This window comes from Sparus aurata, chromosome 15, assembly GCF_900880675.1.
Source record: "Sparus aurata chromosome 15, fSpaAur1.1, whole genome shotgun sequence".
Taxonomy (NCBI): Eukaryota; Metazoa; Chordata; class Actinopteri; order Spariformes; family Sparidae; genus Sparus; species Sparus aurata.
The window spans coordinates 15,210,686-15,217,965 of record NC_044201.1 but is presented as its reverse complement, the minus strand read 5'-3'; the positions used below and the strand labels follow the sequence as shown (position 1 = coordinate 15,217,965).

The 7,280-nt window shown below is 41.7% G+C and overlaps 1 protein-coding gene across 1 annotated transcript in view; it reads left to right on the top strand.

The window, feature by feature from the left end:
* vwc2 (von Willebrand factor C domain containing 2) overlaps window positions 1-330 on the top strand; it is a 23,541-nt gene extending 23,211 nt beyond the window's left edge. The window contains exon 4 of the mRNA XM_030440909.1: window positions 1-330. This exon is cut by the window's left edge and continues 501 nt beyond it. The gene's annotated coding sequence lies outside the window, so the exon portion shown is untranslated.
* The last annotated feature ends 6,950 nt before the right edge of the window (window positions 331-7,280 follow it).

Below are 7,280 nucleotides of genomic sequence, written 5' to 3'. Positions count from 1 at the left end.
TTTGGAGGCGAAAACCTCAATGTCTCGACATGTGGTGTCACTTGACAAATCCTGACACCACCCCCTCTACCACCAAAGTGCAGACTAGACTACGTGTGATCCATTCCAGAATAATGGGTCAAGATTTGCTGTGCAGGACGATCAAGTGCAGAGTTTAAAAAAAAAACAATGACGACAAAACAGAAGGCAATTCAAGAGGACTTGACTGTTTCCTGATTTTTCCTCTGTCTTTTTTTGGATGTTCAACTGTGTTTTGATTTAAAAGTGCTTTTTTGTATTTCTATTGGTACTGTGTATTAATGTTTCAAATAAAAGCCAATTTGCGCTCTATCAACGCTGAAAGGATGTTGTTTTACATTTACAGACGGACAGTTGATTAAATGTTCGACGAATCACACTGACACAGAATGATCAACGCCATTTTTTCCGATTTTGCAAGTCAGATGATATCACAGGTAAACTTTGAATGTGACAGACTAAAATAAATGCACCCTTTAAGATGTAAGCATTTTTATTTTTAAGTTCAAGGGTGAAAACGGTTTGTGGTAAAGTAAAATTAAATGTTTCATGAGGTGTCAAGAGGATATGAAGTTATTGAGTAATACCCATAAATACCCATATTTTCAATGGCTATAAAAGCATCACAATATAAACAAGAGAGGTTGTATGTGAGACCACAGAATCTCCATAGTGGCTTCTAGACTTTCAACTCCATTAATAAAGGCCAGACTGGACCCTCTAATGTCATTGATCCCATTTTCCTCCCAAAATTTAGAAACTGAAAGGTCATGTGAGTCGCAGCGTATTTTTTCTTCATCTTCAGTTTGAGGATGAGGAGTAATGACTGCATGTATCCAGTGGAGCCACGGGGGCTATCGACCGGCAGATCAAAATGATGATGAATAATTTAAGTCCAGGTTACTGTATGAGCACAGAAGAGCGGGCCGTGATAAATGGATGCAGATGTTTGTGTTTCTGTTTTTTCCCTGTTATCTTTTGCAGCGTGGCCTCTCTCTGTGTCACCCTTTTGAAAGGATGCTGGACACACTGCGAGACTCTTTGATCGAGGGGTTGCCAGTCAACGACGTCGCATCTCCAGCAGTGAGACGTGACTGTCAGCTAGCCAGAAGGATCGAGGTAAATAAGCCTAAATGCATGTACATGTTACGTGACAGGCTTCTCTCAGAGCAGTAGGGGAGCTGGTGGCACAGATCTATTAAGAGTCTCTGGCCGGTCTTCACTCCTCCATTTCTGCGACTGTAAAGCTCCTCTCAAACCAAACTCATTCATTCAAGGAAATCAGGGCTTGTGCTTGTGCATCCAAGTGGTTAATGATTGTGGGATTTTTCTATCCTAACCAATAGTACTCACTTGTAATACGAAGAGCTCATTTTAACGTGCCTTCTGTTCTTCCATTCAGAGGAGTTACCGCTTTACCCTCACTATTCTTTCATTTTACGAGATAATTCTCACATATTTCTAATTTCCCAAGCAGCTTTTCTGCTGTGTAACGCCCACTGAGGTAATGACTCTGACCAGGGATGTTATCTGTCGCCCCTGTCTACTCTGTCCAGGTCATTAACATTCACAATTGGCTTTAGATCTGCTCATATTCCAGCAGTTATACAAGACCAGTTCTGTGCGTGATTGGATGGAAGGAAGTCATGATTAAGACTGCCTACAGTCTACTCATCAGAAACTAGGCTGGGTCTTTTACTTTGAAATACAATTCCCAGAGTAGTACGCATCTAAACTCCTTCAAAGACAAGCCATTAATTCGACACATCTGCTGGAGAAAGCCATAAGAGATTAGCCCAGTCTCCCCACTGCTGTAACTAAGTAATTAGGCTTCTGCCCTGCTCTGGACAATGCACACGGCTGCACTGAGATGAGATGCGTTCATATTACAGCAGGTGATGAAATTCATTATTCATTTATAGCAATCGTCCAGCTCCGTAAGTTGACATTAAAGAATGAGAAGTTTGGAGGGAACTCCGGTCAACAAAGGGAAGTTGAAAGCTTCTTCAGGTTTCGGTTTCACAATGAGACTTTTAGTGTGACCTCTGGAGTGATTGGCTCCTGGTGAAGGAGTGTTAAATGTTGAAACCTAATTTGCGAGTGACACGACTAAATTCCAGCTCATTCTACTCCTCACTGGTTTTAAGTGTAACACTGTATTACATTCTCTGCTAGTAGGAGAGTTAAAGGGGCCATTTGTTGTTTTGAAGAAGAAATTCAAACTCAGAATTTTAATATTTACCGTATTAATGAGGTGATAATACAAACTCAGAATTATTTATCTCTTTCATAACTGAATAAACAAGCTGTTCTCAGAGGAAAATAAGGTCCCTAGAACACTGTTTGACGCTAGAAAGGTGGCAGGGTCCGCCAAATATAAACATAGTAAAACAGTTTGAAACTGTGTTGTCCTTTAAGGTCAGTTTGTTTGTTCAGTCATGAAAACAAAGAGAGTTTGTTTAATTAGTTTGTTGAGGCAGAAAAAAAAATCTGTCAACAAAGATCTTTCTCTTCTGATTAAATGTCCTTCCCCAAAACAACATACTTTAAAACTTTAAGCGTTAAAATGGCAACAAGAAACTTTTCTGCTTTTTCTTATCGTGCTGATTGCACAATGTAATGGCTGTGGAATAATGGCACCATTGATTGTTTCCCTGTAAACCTCAATATCATTATGCAATTCTGTCTGCCACTGGGTGTGAAATCTCCTAAGAAAATGAAGGCCAGCTTTACAACTATGTCACCATTATAGACTAAATGAATAAACTGTGTTTCTTCTAATGTTTTCTTGTATTCCCTCCTCACCCTGACACCAGCCACACTTGTTTACACGCAGCAATACCACTACTATGTTATTATCACCACTACAATTTCAGTTTTTCACACATCATGAAATGACAGGCTGTGGTTTAAAATAGACATTGACATGCTGTAGGATCAACCAACACTTTTCAGTGTGGTTTCCACATAGGCCTGTATGTTGGTGGTAACATATCTCTATCTATCAAATTAGTCAAAACATTTTCCTCCTCCACCATATTCACACAAAAGCAAAATTTCACAGTGAGCTGATTAAACAAATATAAAAAGAAGAGAGACAGGTAGCTCTTCCCAGAGAAAAAAACACTCAGAAATCCTCTTTTAAATAGAAGGAAGTTACCCTGAATGGATGCAATGATTACTGGGGAAGTGAAAAATGAACCTCCCCAGTTATGATTATGTGCTGTGGACCAATGCAACCAATGCAGTTGATCCCACCACCTCCCCTGAGAAATGAATCAAGTCCAAATGGGGCTTTAGTCTCATTTAAAACACAGAAATCAATGTTTTTTTTTTTAAAGAGTTTCACTCTGAAAAAAAGTTTTTCATGGCATCCAAGTAGTGATGTCTTTCCCTGTTTGAGGATGAAGAAATGTGTTTTATGTCACTGTACTGGCACATTAGCGATGGCCTTGATTTTGAGAAACGTAAAATGAAGATGAGACTGAAGTACGTGATGGTGAGGAATAGGTTTTTGTTTCTAGTGATCGATCAGATATTTTAGAAGCAGATTTGACGAATGAGCGTTGAGTACGAGCTCAGAGGATGAGAAGTTGAAACTGAGAGGTGCTCAGTGCACGCAGACATGATGCAATGACCAAAAGACAATGATTTTCTGTTACTGTGCTGACTAATTTGTCTTCAGTAAGTTCCAGCCATTGAATGTAAGAAATGTTTTTGAAAGGTTGCTCTGTTGTTGAGGTTAAATCATCATTTCTACAGCCGTCACAGTTGTTGTTGTTATGTGTTGAAAAATGCCTCAAGTCAACGCAGTATAAAGGTCATGTTTTCAGTATTGAAAATAGTGACATTTAATCAACATTGTCTCAATGTGTCTGCTCCCAATTTTCCCGCCAAAATGTTTCGTATGAAACGAGGACTGAGAACAACCATTTAAGGGTGTCTGGGACAAATTTATTTTAAATAAAGCACTTTTTCACTCTGAAGTGTGCAGCTTGCCTGGTTTTAGATGACAAAGAACAATAAATATTTTAAATGTAATGAGTAAAACATCTAAAAGTTGCTTTTGGAGAAACGCCTATTCTATATTCAACTTCTGCAGCCGCCCGACGAAGAAAAATGTGATTTTAACATTTCATATCTGCATTGTTGTCTTGCTAAATTGGTACATTTACCCATTTAGTTCTAATATTTTTAAAAAACAACAAAGAAAAACACAAACACAAAAACATTTGAACTAAGTGCCATTATCTTATGTACCATTTACTGGTTGTAAATGGCTGTTAAATCAACTGTTGCAATGTGGCCGTAAATTAGGTTATAAAAGCACAACCTCATCTCGTTTCACTACTGTGCTTCTACTAGATGTCCTTTGCAAAGCAATTGGGTGAAAACACATAGAGATCATAAAAATACTCAAACTTATATGTAATGTATGTTAAACAATGAGATACAAATAGATTATCTATCAAAAGAGCATACACAAGTTAACATGGTTGTTTGGTATGGAGCCAGAACAGTCTCATAATGGATAAATGCACACATAAAGGAATAAATGCACGAAAAAGGACTCGCAAATGTATTTGGGGAGTTGTATATATATATGACTCGATACACAAATGCATTTTCAATGCACACACAAATATGCTTCAATCCATATATAAGTAAAAAAAGATTCACATATAAAAATAAGATTTGTAAACATATTTGTGATGCACACACAAATATTTCTTGTTTTAAATATGTGCAATAAAAATTCACAAATGTACAAATCGTCACGAGTGCTTCCCCACGAGGGGGTTTTTAACTGACGTCTTTACAGCGCGCAACAGATCTAGCCGATAACTACTTCCGCTGGCGGTGTTCTGTGTCCGGTTGCCTTGCAACTGCATGACTGCCCGCTGCTGCTAAGCTAGCCCTAAACAACTAGCGTTACGTCATAATCGTTAAATTGTTCCAGACTGCTGAAGGACTGTGTTGATCAGCTCTGTGGAGTACTCCTGCACATCTTCAACCTGAGCCTCAGTCTGGAGTCAGTCTCCTGTGGAAAACATTGTGCGTGGTTCCTGTACCAAAGACTGCACACCCCAGGGAGCCCAACCACTTCAGGCCAGTGGCTTTGACCTCTCACCTGATGAAGACCATGGAGAGGATCGTTCTCACCCACCTTCGTCACCTGGTGAACAGCGAGATGGACCCTCTGCAGTTTGCTTATTGACCTGGCATTGGTGTGGATGACGCTGTCATCTACCTGCTGCACAGTCACTTTCATACCTGGAGAGCACCGGGAGCACTGTGAGTGTCATGTTTTTTGACTTCTCCGGTGCTTTCAACACAATCCACCCATCACTGCTAAGGGGGAAGCTGGAAGGAGCAGGAGTCCACTGCCACCTGGCTGCATGGACCACCGACTACCTCACAAACAGACCGCAGTATGTGAGGCTTTGCGACTGTGTGTCTGATGTGGTAGTCTGCAGCACGGGAGCTCCACAGGGTACGGTGCTCTCTCCATTCCTCTTCACACTCTACACAGAGGGGAACGATCTGGAGTACAGGAAGGTCATCACCAACTTTGTCGCCTGGTGTGAACTGAACCACCTGCACATCAACGCCAGCAAGACAAAGGAGGTGGTGATCGATTTCAGGAGGAAGGCTCCTCAGACTGCAGCAGTGAACATCCAGGGTTTGGACATTGAGATCGTGGAGGAGTACAAATACCTGGGTGTTCACATAAACAACAAACTGGACTGGACACACAACACAGATGTCCTGTACAAGAAGGGCCAAAGTCGTCTCCATCTGCTGAGGAGACTGAGGTCCTTTGGTGTGTGCAGGACACTGCTAAAAACTTTTTATGACTCTGTGGTAGCATCAGCGATCTTTTACGCTGTGGTCTGCTGGGGCTGTGGAAGCTCAGAGAGGTACAGGAAGAGACTCAATAAGCTGGTCAAAAGGGCTGGCTCAATCTTGGACTGTCCTGTGGACAGCCCCTCTCACCCCCTTACATGAGACTGTAGGGGCTTTAAGCAGCTCCTTCAGCAACAGACAGCTTCACCCACGGTGTAAAAAGGAACGCTACCACAGGTCGTTCATTCCAACTGCTGTAAGACTGTTCAACATCAATAACTCCTAATGTAGCACCATAAGCCCCTCCTTATCTTGCACTATTTTACACTTCTACCTCCGCCATCTTGTGCAATTACCCTGTGCAATAATTACTATTTTATATTTTGTATATATACATATCTCTCTATGAAAGCAAGGAATCTCTGTCTGTCAGTCTGTCTGTGTGTGTGTGTGTGTTTGTCAAATATCTCTGCGGAATTATTTCATAATTGCTTTACAAATTCGCGAGCATTGTCCACCGGAGCCACCACAGTCACGTGCGCACCAGAGCCAATCACTGCACACCGTGGCCACGTGCGCACCAGAGCCAATCACTGCAGAGCTCAAGCCCACGACATACCTGAAAAAACAAGCGGATTTATACCTGCAAGGGCGTGAGCTGGACCGGGATTTTGCCGGCGGTTCGGTCCCGTTCTGTTCTGTCCTGTGCATCTAAACTGACTGCTGTGGATTAATGAGATTAAACGAGTCCGGACCGAGTCTGTTCGGTTCTGAGGAGATCCGGAGACGCGCAGACAACAAAGTGGAATCGGAATCTGTGGATGTTCGTGTGTAGCTAGCAGCTAGCTGCTAGCCGCTAGCTACACGGCCCATCTCCTGAGGCGACGGACCAGACACATCGGCACGTCCAAAACCGGACCTAGGGTAAATAATGTCCGCCGCGCTTTTTCGCGAACATTGCCGTCACGTTTGCTTTGTGTCTGATGCAGGAAGAAACGGTAAAAACGGGCTTTTGTCATGAAAGTGTCCAAGCAGCAAGTTTGGTTGTTGAGGAACAGGAAGTTGTGGGAGGGACGTAGGCGGATGATTGACAGGCAACAACGGTCGGACAGCGATATTGAGAGTTGAGAGATTTGTGACATTTAGCGTGTTTGGAGTGTGTAGTTAGTGTGTTATGAAGTGTTTGGTGTAGTGGAGTCGGTTTTTTGTTTAATGAGTCAGAATAATGAGGAGAAGCTGAATGTGGAGCAGGCAGTCCAGCTCTTCATTTAGCTGGAAGGAGCATAGGCAGACCTGAGCATTGCCTGCATTTAAATGTAAATAGTTACATATAACTTTGTAAATGTTTAAAATGTATGCACAAATTTAGCAAACAACAATTTATACTTTTTCTACTTTTTCTGCTCGGATTTTTT